This window comes from Cupressus sempervirens, chromosome 1, assembly GCF_028749045.1.
Source record: "Cupressus sempervirens isolate cs-2001-9-10 chromosome 1, ASM2874904v1, whole genome shotgun sequence".
NCBI lineage: Eukaryota > Viridiplantae > Streptophyta > Pinopsida > Cupressales > Cupressaceae > Cupressus > Cupressus sempervirens.
The window spans coordinates 505,769,925-505,780,813 of NC_143118.1; positions in this window are offsets into that span (position 1 = coordinate 505,769,925).

Here is a 10,889-nt window from a genome sequence, read left to right on the forward strand (position 1 = left end):
TGTCAATACTTTTTCAATGTAGAATTTACTAATTTGAAGAATGAATTTATGAAAGAGATAAGAACGATAAATTTCTAATAGTGGATAATTAGTTCACATTTAATTGAATAATAATATATTATTTAATTCAGTGGATACATTAAAACTATTAATGATAATCATTAATGATGTGATAATTAGACAAATGATTAATTAATGATAAATATTTTTGTTTTACATCTTTCTCCTCTTTGAAGCAATGCTTAATCAAAGTGACATTGTTTCAAAGAAAAATAAAAGTACCTCCACAAAAATAGAATTGAAGAGATGAAGAATATGACATGTGCCAACGAGGTTTGAAACACAAAAGTAACAAAAATGGGATGATTGATCTTATGTAGAGCAAAATTACTTGTGCATCCAATGCATGGGCAATCTTTTGAAAGAAGAGAATAACTGGGTGTTATATGAAAGACAATAAAGAAAATGTATGCAACAAAAATAGTGTGCATGAAATGATGATTTTTGGAACTAAGTGTACTTTGATATTAATAATCTTTATTTGGTATATGAAGGGATGTTCTACATCAAATTATATATAAGATCAAGGTAACAAGGCATCCTTGATGCATGAACTCACTCCAAAAAAACAACAAACAATAGGATGCCCCAATGCTCACAAGATATTTGATATTCTTAGCAGGATCCTAGCAAGATAGCCAACAAAAATACCACACTAAAATAAAAGGCTTTCTATTGTGTTTACTATTCAAGGAACATAATATTGTCTAAGAAATCAAAAGATAGAAAATAATAGGATATGAACATGGTCTGGTGTTACAATTTAGGGTAGCCCAATAGACTTAGCCGAGTAAAATTTAATGAAGTTGTACTATGTTGAGTAAGACTTGGTTGAGTCTATTGAAACCCTAATTTATTTATCTTTTTAAAGTTTTAAGTTCCCCTAATATACAAAGACTGGTTATAGCATGCATTCAAAAGCACAAGGTGTAGCTAATATGTATTACCATGTGGAAGAGTGTGAAACTAGAATATAAATATAATAATGGGCATAAATAATGTACTATGAAGCACCAAAGATGGTATTTATACTATTCCCAAACCATTTATTCATTATATACCCCTAAAATAGACTTAATATAACTCCAATATGCCTAAACAAATTGTAAAATGGTATTTAATTGATCGACTAGGTTGGATTGGGGATGTTATGTCTAGAATGATACCCTCCCCATAAAAATAACAATTGAGATAGGAAAAGGGTCACTTAGCCTAGCTAAACTAAACTCACTATCCATTACATACATTCCCTAAGCCCCCTTCAATCTAGCTGGGTGGCCTGCCTTACCTTATCTTATCTTACCTTACCTTAAAATAGAGGAGAGGGGAGGGGAGGGGAGGGGAGGGGAGGGGAGATTATTCAAAAGCTGAACTACTTTGACCTAACGTGAAGGGCAGTTGGCTCCTCAAGATTTATCCCAATTCAAAATGAATGCAATGTCCTACTCTTCCAAGGGAAAGATTTGTCCCAATTCGGAATGAATGGTCATAAGCTAAGAAAGTTTTCGGATTTTTTTTTTTTTGGTTTAAAAAGGTGGTATTTTTCATCCTAAATGGATGTGAAAACCATTATGTATGTGTGTGTGTGTGTGTGTGTATGGTGTGAAATGTAAAGAAGGCAAGAATTCAAATTTTAATAATATCACCATGTAAATATATTATTTTGTACTACACTTTTTGCAAGTAATTTATTGCAAGGAAGAACTATAAGTATTGATATAAGTCATCATTTTCTCTATTTTTGTGTTATGGATTTGATCATTTCCAAATTAATTAGTTTAAAAAAAAAAAAAAAAATCTCTAGAAGTTAAATCTACTTTTAGAATTTTTGTGTGAAAGATATTTATGTTATTCTACAATTTTATGATAAGGATAATAAACACTATTATTTCTATCTTATTGGTCTCATTAAGCTTGGGTTGAATTTGACGAGACTAATTGTAGTGTGATAAAGTAATCAAGAAGTATTGCAAGAAAATTAGTTGATAGGAATCTTTTAAAATGATATCATCTCACTAAAGTTGTAGGGTTAAGGAAGGAATTGTCTCTATTGCCCAATATGAAGGCAATGGTCTATTATTTATATGTGAATTCTCTATCAAAAAGATTACAAGTAGGAAGTAGTAAAAAAAAATTCAATATAGAAAAACAATCAAATATAAATATATTCACAAAATTAAGCATTCTCAAAATCCAATTAATTTCTTAGAAGTTAAGTTATGTTGCAAAGAACACAATTAAATATTTCTCAAAGGGCCCATTTCCATCTTGAGATATCAAGCATGAGTTATGATACAATCGTCTCTTCTATAAAAATCCTTAACAAAGAGATAGTGTTGAGGAATAGGTACACCTTCCTTGGTCCTATAGAGCCTAAAGAGAAAGGGAAGAAGATCATAATCAATTATTCTTGTCAGTTGGCCAAATCCTATAGAAGACTTAATCACATAGTTTGGAGATCTTTAAAAAATTTCCAATCTATTGATTTGGGAACTAATAGATTGGCAATGGAGCTAGGTATTATTTTATCAGAATCTTTGGTTATAAATTATTCTACCAAAAGGAAGAATCCAAACTTGACAATAATTAATATTTTCCTCAAAGAGGTGGTAACTCTATTACTAAGAAAATATTTTAGTGACTCTATTGAGGGAGAAGATAAGAAAGGAGATTAAAAAATGGTTAGAAATGCCTTAGAATAACTGGGGGGGGGCGCGGTGGTGGGGTGAATTAGTTATTCAAGGTCCTAATGTCCAATTCAAACTTTTTCACTAAGTGTAGTGAGCCCATTCAACCATTCATTCATCCAAGCATTAATTTTCCTAATCAGCAAGTTATTGTAAATCAACATGCAAGCATAACACATAAAGAATCAACACATAACACAATGATTTACGTGGAAACCCAATTTGGGAAAAACCACTAGTAACACGCTACTCAATTCTCACTCTTCTGAAGTGATGCCCTGTGAAAGGCCTACCCTATTAAAGGCTTACAACACACTGTTAAATGTGACCTTGTTAGAGGATTTATCCACCCTGTTAGAAGTGGGCCTGGTTAGAAGACTTTTAAACATTCACTTGGAATGTCACCATGTTAAGAGATTTACAAATGGCTATTAAACCAACCTAAGTCCATATGATTTTCATGTCTAATATAATTGCTAGAGAGTATTAGAAAATATTTGACTTGATTACAACATACAACTTAACTTGTAGATCTCAGATCACTCTTCAACTCTTCACATTTCTTGGCCTTCAATCTCTGCAACTCTGTCAGCTTGCCCTCCTTTCAAGCTTTGCCTCCTTGAGTCTTCATGCTCAATGTACTAGTGCAATCATCTTTCTCTAACTACTTGTCGAAGTAGACCCTTTGTGCTCTTCCTTCTCCTAGATGCCTTCTCCTTGACACCCTTCCAATCTCTTCACTCTTTGGCACTCTAGTAGCAGTAGCAACAACCTCTTGGTCTATGACTCCTTAAATAAAAGTCTTGGAGTTCTTTTCTCGCTCAATTTTTCCTTCTTTTAATTTTAATTCGTATGAATTAGGTAGGATTCATTGAATCTAACCCATATTTTGCTTCCTCTAGAGACTTCTTGAATAATCCTTTTGAATTCGTTCAAAAATGGTTTACATAAAATTTTGTGCCATTACCTCATCATCCGTATCCTCCAACTAGTTCACAAAATTCAAGATAACAACTATGTTAGCTTAGATTTGGCTAATCTTTGACATTTCCAATAATGCAGTAGCTTGACACTATTAAAAATTTGGTGCTTGGCACATACTGTGTTACTTGGGATCAACTACTTTTTTCTGATGCTTTGCACCTAAAGTTCACTCGACACCTACTAAGATTTTTTGATGCTTAGCACCTAAAGTTCATTTGGCACCTGTTACTTTGCTCGACACCTGAAGATTACTCTGCACAAGCTAGATTTTTCATTTGCTTGGCTCCAACTAAAAATTTTCTTAGCTTAAACTAGCTTTCTTGGCACCAACTAATGAACTTAGTTTAAGCTTTGTAGTCAACCTTATTACAACTTATTCCTCCAATGTTTCTAAATGTAGCCAACCTCTGTATCTTTGAGTATGTTATCAATACATCATTTAACCATTATCTTAATTGATCCTTGCACTTCACTACAATATCATAACTCAACCTTTCCCTTAGGTGCTCTTGTTACATCTTGTTGATTAAATCCTCTTCATCAATCAACTAAGTGATAGTACTCAAATCTTATAAGAAAATTTCATTCCTACACATAGCAAGTTTGACATCAATGACAAAACAATGCTTGAAAACATTCTTTTAACAACAATCTCCCTCTTTCAATCAATCTTCTTCATCAATGATCTTTTCAATCAGATTTCCAACAATCTTGCTCTTTGGCATTGATGAAAAACCAAACTGATCAACCATCAGACTAAACTATTCAACCAAGTTAACTAGGTTAGAATAGTAAGTCAAATGCCAAAAAAGTAATTGTGTAACCATCAGTTTTCACATCTCCCTCTTATGATCTACTATTATGATTGCTTTACATCTATTTCTCCCTCTTAGCTATTGTTTCCTTTCTCTTTCCTTTCTTCCTTCTTATAGTTTCTCCCTCTGTATGCATTGCTCATCTTATGCTATTCTCTATTCTAATCAACTTCTTCATCTTCTCCCTCAATCTATTGATCAAAGATTTTATCCATTGAATGCTATTAATAAGTCTTTGATCTTTCTCCTACTGTTGATCAGTTTCTCTATTCTTCTCCCTCTTTGACAACAATGCTAAAGACATACTATTTCAACATCTTAATATGCAAGTGTATCTTCTGCATGTTCTTTCACTTGCTCCCCCTATCACCTTGCTTGTGACTAATTTGGAACTTCATTACTTGAATTACTTCAGGAATAATCCTAAAGTAGATATCTTCTGCATCAATGTATAATATTTCAACAATCAATTCATTTGATGTAGAGAAATCTTGCTTTTACTTCAAGTAGTCTTGGCTAGGGGTATCACCCCTAACTTACCTCTAAGATACTCAAAAGCATCTTTAGGTAGTGCTTTTGTGAAGCTGTTAGCAATTTTTTCCTTTGAGCTAACATATTCCATCTTCACTTGTTTGGCTTTGGTTTGATATGCATTATAGGGTTCTTTGATATGTTGATAGCACTTGTATTATCCCAATAAAGTATCATAGGCTCATTTACCTCTTCTTTCATACCTTACAACAAATGTTTGATCCATACAATATTGGTGCAATTGATAGCAATTGCAACATATTTAGCTTCTGCTATGGACTATGAGGTACAACTTTGCTTTTTACTAGTTCATGTAATCAATATTTTTCCCAAGAAAAGTGCTCCTCCATTAATGCTTTCTCTGTAATCAATGTTACCTCCCCAATCTGCATTAGTGTAGGCTTTTAGCTCAAACTTTTCACTCCTCTTGTAATACAAACCAAAGTCATCAATTCTTTTTAGGTACCTTAGTATTTTCTTTACTTCCATTAGGTGATTTTCTCTTGGATTTGCAAAAAATCTTGCCACTATGCCAATAGCTAATGCAATGTCTAGTCTACTATGTACATCATACTGCAACTTTTCAATCATTGATCTATATATTGTCTAATTCACTTTTGCTGATTCATCATTCTTGGATAATTTATGTCCTGTTGCCATTAGTGTGCTAACTGATTTTGACTCTTCTAATCCAAATGTCTTGAGTATCTCCTTGATGTATTTTGATTGGGTCACAAATATGCCATGCTTCAATTGATGTACTTGCAAACCAACAAAGAACTTGATTTCTCCAAACATTGAGATCTCAAACTCATGTTTCATTTGATCAAAAAAATCTTTGCATAGAACATCTTTTCCTCCAAATATTATATCATCAACAAAGATTTCTGATATAAAAAATGTCTTTACCTTTTTCAGCCTTGATGTACAAGTTTCTGTTGTCATATGTTCTCTCAAATCCCATCTTCACAAGATATTTGTGCAGTCTCTCATACCATTCTATAGGTGCTTGCTTCAAACCATAAAGTGCCTTATGTAGTTTGCAGACCATATCCTTGTTCTTATCATCAACAAATCCCTCTAGTTGTTCAATGTAGACTTCCTCTTCTAGTATACCACTTAGAAAAGAATACTTGACATCCATTTGTAGACTTTGAAACCTTTGTAAGTAGCAAATGCAAGCAGTGTTCTTATTCCTATCCTTGCAACAGGGGCAAATGTTTCCCTATAATCCAGTCCTTCTTGTGCATAGCCTTTGCAAACAAGTCTAGCTTTGTTTCTAGTTATTTCACCATTCTCATCAAGTTTTTTCCTAAACACCCATTTGGTACCAATTACATTCTTATCAGTTGGTCTAGGAACTAGGGTCTAAGTTTTGTTCTTCTCAATATGGTCTATCTCCTCTTCCATAGCTTTATACCAATCATCATCTTGTAGTGCATCTTTTACTATTTTAGGCTCAACCTTGCTTAGTAAGCATGATTCATTCTTGAGTCTATTCCTTGTCATTGGTCTTGCATCCTTGTCACCAATAATTTGATCTCCAGGGTGATGTCTTATGACATATTTAGCTAATCTTGGTTCTATCCTTCTTTCCATGTTTGATCCTTTAGCATCAGAGTCATTTTTCTCTTCTTCATCTGGTACTTCATCATCTCTTTCATGTATACTATTTTTAGAATCATAATGTGGACTTCCTTCATTCTACAACTCGACTTCTGAATGCAGCTCGACATTCACCGTGTGTGACTCGATTGATACTAACATGTGTTGCTAATTCCTAACTTGATTGGTAGCATTTTCTTTAGCAGACATTCCTTCATAGAAGTATACAAAAGATCTATAAACTTCTAATTTCTTGGATTCATCAACTTGTACTTCTACATGCTCATCAAAATTTACATTTGCACTCTCCACAATCTTGTTAGTGTTAGTATTCAAACATTTGCATGCCTTTCTTCTAGTGGAGTAGCCAAGGAATATGCCTTCATCACTTTTTGCATCAAAATTTCCATTTCTAGTATCTTTAAGAATATAGCATTTGCAACCAAATACTTTGAAATGTTTCACATTAGGTGAGTGACCAACTATAGTTCAAAAGGCATTGTATTTGTACCTTTCTTAACTTGGACTCTATTTAGGGTGTAAAAAGTAGTTCTTACAACTTCTCTCTAGTATTTTAGAGCAACATTTTTCTCCATCATCAAGGTTCTTGCACAATCTATCACTGACCTATTCCTTCTTTTAGTAATACCATTTTGAGGTGGAGTTCTTGGTGCTGATGTTTTCCTTTTGATACTTCTATCATTGCAAAATATTTCAATTTCTCTTGATGTAAACTCTCCTCCTTTTTCTGACCTTAGACACTTTAGACTCTTTCATGTTTCCTTTTCAACTCTAGCCAAATACCACTTAAACATTTGAAATGCATCAGATTTTTTTTATAAAAAATATAGCAATCATCATCCTTGAATAGTCATCTACAAATAGCATTATGTATCTTTCTCCTAGGTAGCTTTACACTTCTATTGGTCCACATAAGTCTGTATGGACTAATTCTAGTACTTCTTTGGATGTGAAAGTTTTGTTCTTGAAAGTAGACTTAGTCATCTTCCCTGGTTGACATTGTTTGCACATTTTGTTTTCAGGCTTCTTTAGTTTAGGCAACCCACTGAATTTCTTCTTTTTGCTGATGGTAATTAGATTGTCAAAGTTAGCATCACACAATTTTTTACACCACAACCACACATCATCACATCTAACAACAAGACAAGTTGCATCTTCCATATCTAGGTAAAATAGGTTATTCCTAGTTTGTTCACCTTTTCCTATCAAATTTCGATCAATGTCATAGATCTTGGCAGTTTTGTTTCCAAACTCTACTTTGCAACCTACATTGCCTAACTGTGATACTCTCAACAAATTATAGTTCAATCCTTCAACATAGTATGCATTATCACATGAAATCTTCTCTATAAGTTTAATGGAACCTTTTCCTTTAATTTGACATGGAGTATCATTTCCAAATCTAACACTATTTCTATCATACCGAAGGTAATAAACTTACTTTTATCTCTTGTCATGTGATGTGAGCATCCACAATCTATGATCCACTCATCATTCTTATTTACACAGATTACCAATGTTGTTGCTTCATCGTCATCTTTATCTGATTCATCCTTCATGGCCACATAGACTACTTCTTCATCATTCTCATCAGAATCTTCTTCAACAATTAGCATCTTTTGCCTTTGTTCTTGTAATCTCTCATGTAATCTTTTCTTTTGTTCTTGTACTTGTTTCCTTCTTTGTAGTTCTTCTTCTGTGTACATCTGGCAGAAATATGTCCTACTTCATTGCAATTAAAACAAATGATAGGGAGTTTAACTTTGAATTTACCTTTGCCTCTATGGAATCTCCTAGCTAGTAGTGCTTCCAACTATTCCACATCTTCCTCATCTGTGCTACTATCACTGGATGCATGCTTTCCTTTTTTACTCTTCTTCTTTGATGTCACCTCTTCAGTGTCCTTCATTGTCAACTTGGCCTTGAAAGTAGATTCAAGGTTCTCAAGTCTGTAGTTCTCAAAATTGGATAATTCAAATGTAGTGAGTCTTCCTACTATTCCTTCAAAGGTTAGTGTGTTTCTTTGTACACACCTTAGCTCTTGGATGGCTGAAACTCTAATAGCATAGATAGGGAGTAGGGTTCTCAAGTATTTGCTATTGACAGTCTCTTCTTCCAATTGACCACCTAGAATTCTTATTGCACTTACCACTTCTTTCATTCTAGATCCATATTGAGCAGCATTCTCTCCTTCCTCCATTTTCATGTCATCAAACTTTCCTCTGAGGCTTTCTCTCTTTTCTCTCTGAACATTCTGATCTCCTCCATAGATATCTGACAGGGCTTTACACATCTTGAATGTAGTATCACATCCTTTGATGTCATCATATTCAGCATAACTAAGTGTAGAGGTAATCTCCAACATTGCCTGATTGTGCTCCTTCCTTTTGTTCAAATCATCTATAGTAAGAGGTCCAGTTGGTTCTACATGTTCTATTCCAATTGAGGTTTTTGCGTAATCACCTATTGATCTAAGGTGCAATTTCATCAGACTCTGCCATGCAATAAAGTTGTCTTTGTTGAGCTTGGGAACTTCTCTCATGAACATCTTGATTTTCATGTTTCTAGTACTTTGAAACTAAATTAGTAGATTGCTTTGATACCAATTGTTAGAAATGCTTTAGAATAACTGAGAGAGTGGTGGGGGGGGGGGGGGGGGGTGGTCAATCAGTTATTCAAGGTCCTAATGTCCAATTCAAACTTTTTCACTAAGTGTAGTGAGCCCATTCAACCATTCATTAATCCAAGCTTTAACTTTCCTAATTAGCAAGTTACTGTAAATCAACATGCAAACATAACACATAAAGAATCAACACATAATACAGTGATTTACATGGAAACCCAATTTGGGAAAAACCACCAGTAACATGCTACTCAATTCTCACTCTTCTAAAGTGATGCCCTGTGAAAGGCCTGCCCTATTAAAGGCTTACAACACACTGTTAAATGCGACTTTGTTAAAGGATTTATCCACCCTGTTAGAAGTGGGCCTAATTAAAGGACTTTAGGACATTCACTTGGAATGTCACCCTATTAAAAGATTTACAAATGGCTATTAAACCAACCTAAGTCCATAGGAATTTTCATGTCTAATACAATTACTAAAGAGTATTAGAAAATCTTTGACCTAATTACAACATACAACTTAACTTGTAGATCTCAAATCACTCTTTAGCTCTTCACATCGCCTGGCCTTCAATCTCTGCAACTCTATCAGCTTGCCCTCCTTTCAAGCTTTGTCTCCTTGAGTCTTCATGCTCAATGTACTAGCGCAATCATCTTTCTTTGACCACTTGTCAAAGCAGATCCTCTATGCTCTTCCTCCTCCTAGATGCCTTCTCCTTAACACCCTTCTAACCTCTTTGCTCTTTGGCACTCCAGCAGTAGCAGCAGCAATAATAACTTCTTGGTCTGTGACTCCTTAAGTAGAAGTCTTGGAGTTCCTTTCCCACTCGATTCTTCCTTCTTTTAATTTTAATTCATATGAATTAGGTAGGATTCATTGAATCTAACCCATATTTTGTTTCCTCTAGAAATTTCTTGAATAATCATTTTGAATTCACTCGAAAATAGTTTATATAAAATTCTGTGCCACCAGCATATCATCCTTATCCTCCAACTAGTTCACAAAATTCAAGATAACAACTATGTGGGCTCAGATTTGGTGAATCTTTGACATTTCCAATAATGGAGTAGCTCGACACTATTGAAATATTGGTGGTTGGCACATACTATGTTACTCGGCATCAACTACATATTTTTGGTACTTGGCACCTGAAGTTCACTCGACACCTACTAAGATTTTTTGATGCTTGGCACCTGAAGTTCACTCGACACTTGTTACTTTGCTCAACAACTGAAGATTGCTCGACACACTAGATTTTTCATTTGCTTGGCTCCAACTAAAAATTTGGTCAGCTTAAACTAGCTTGCTTGGCACCCACTAATGAACTTAGTTTAAGCTTTGTAGTCAACCTTATTACAACTTATTCCTCCAATGTTTCTAAGTGTAGCCAACCTCTGTATCTTTGAGTATGTTATCAATACATCATTTAACCATTGTCTTAACTAATCCTTTCACTTCATTACAATATCATCACTCAACCTTTCCCTTAGGTGCTCTTGTTACATCTTGTTGATTAAATCCTCTTCATCAATCAACTAAGTGATAGTGCTTGGATCTTAT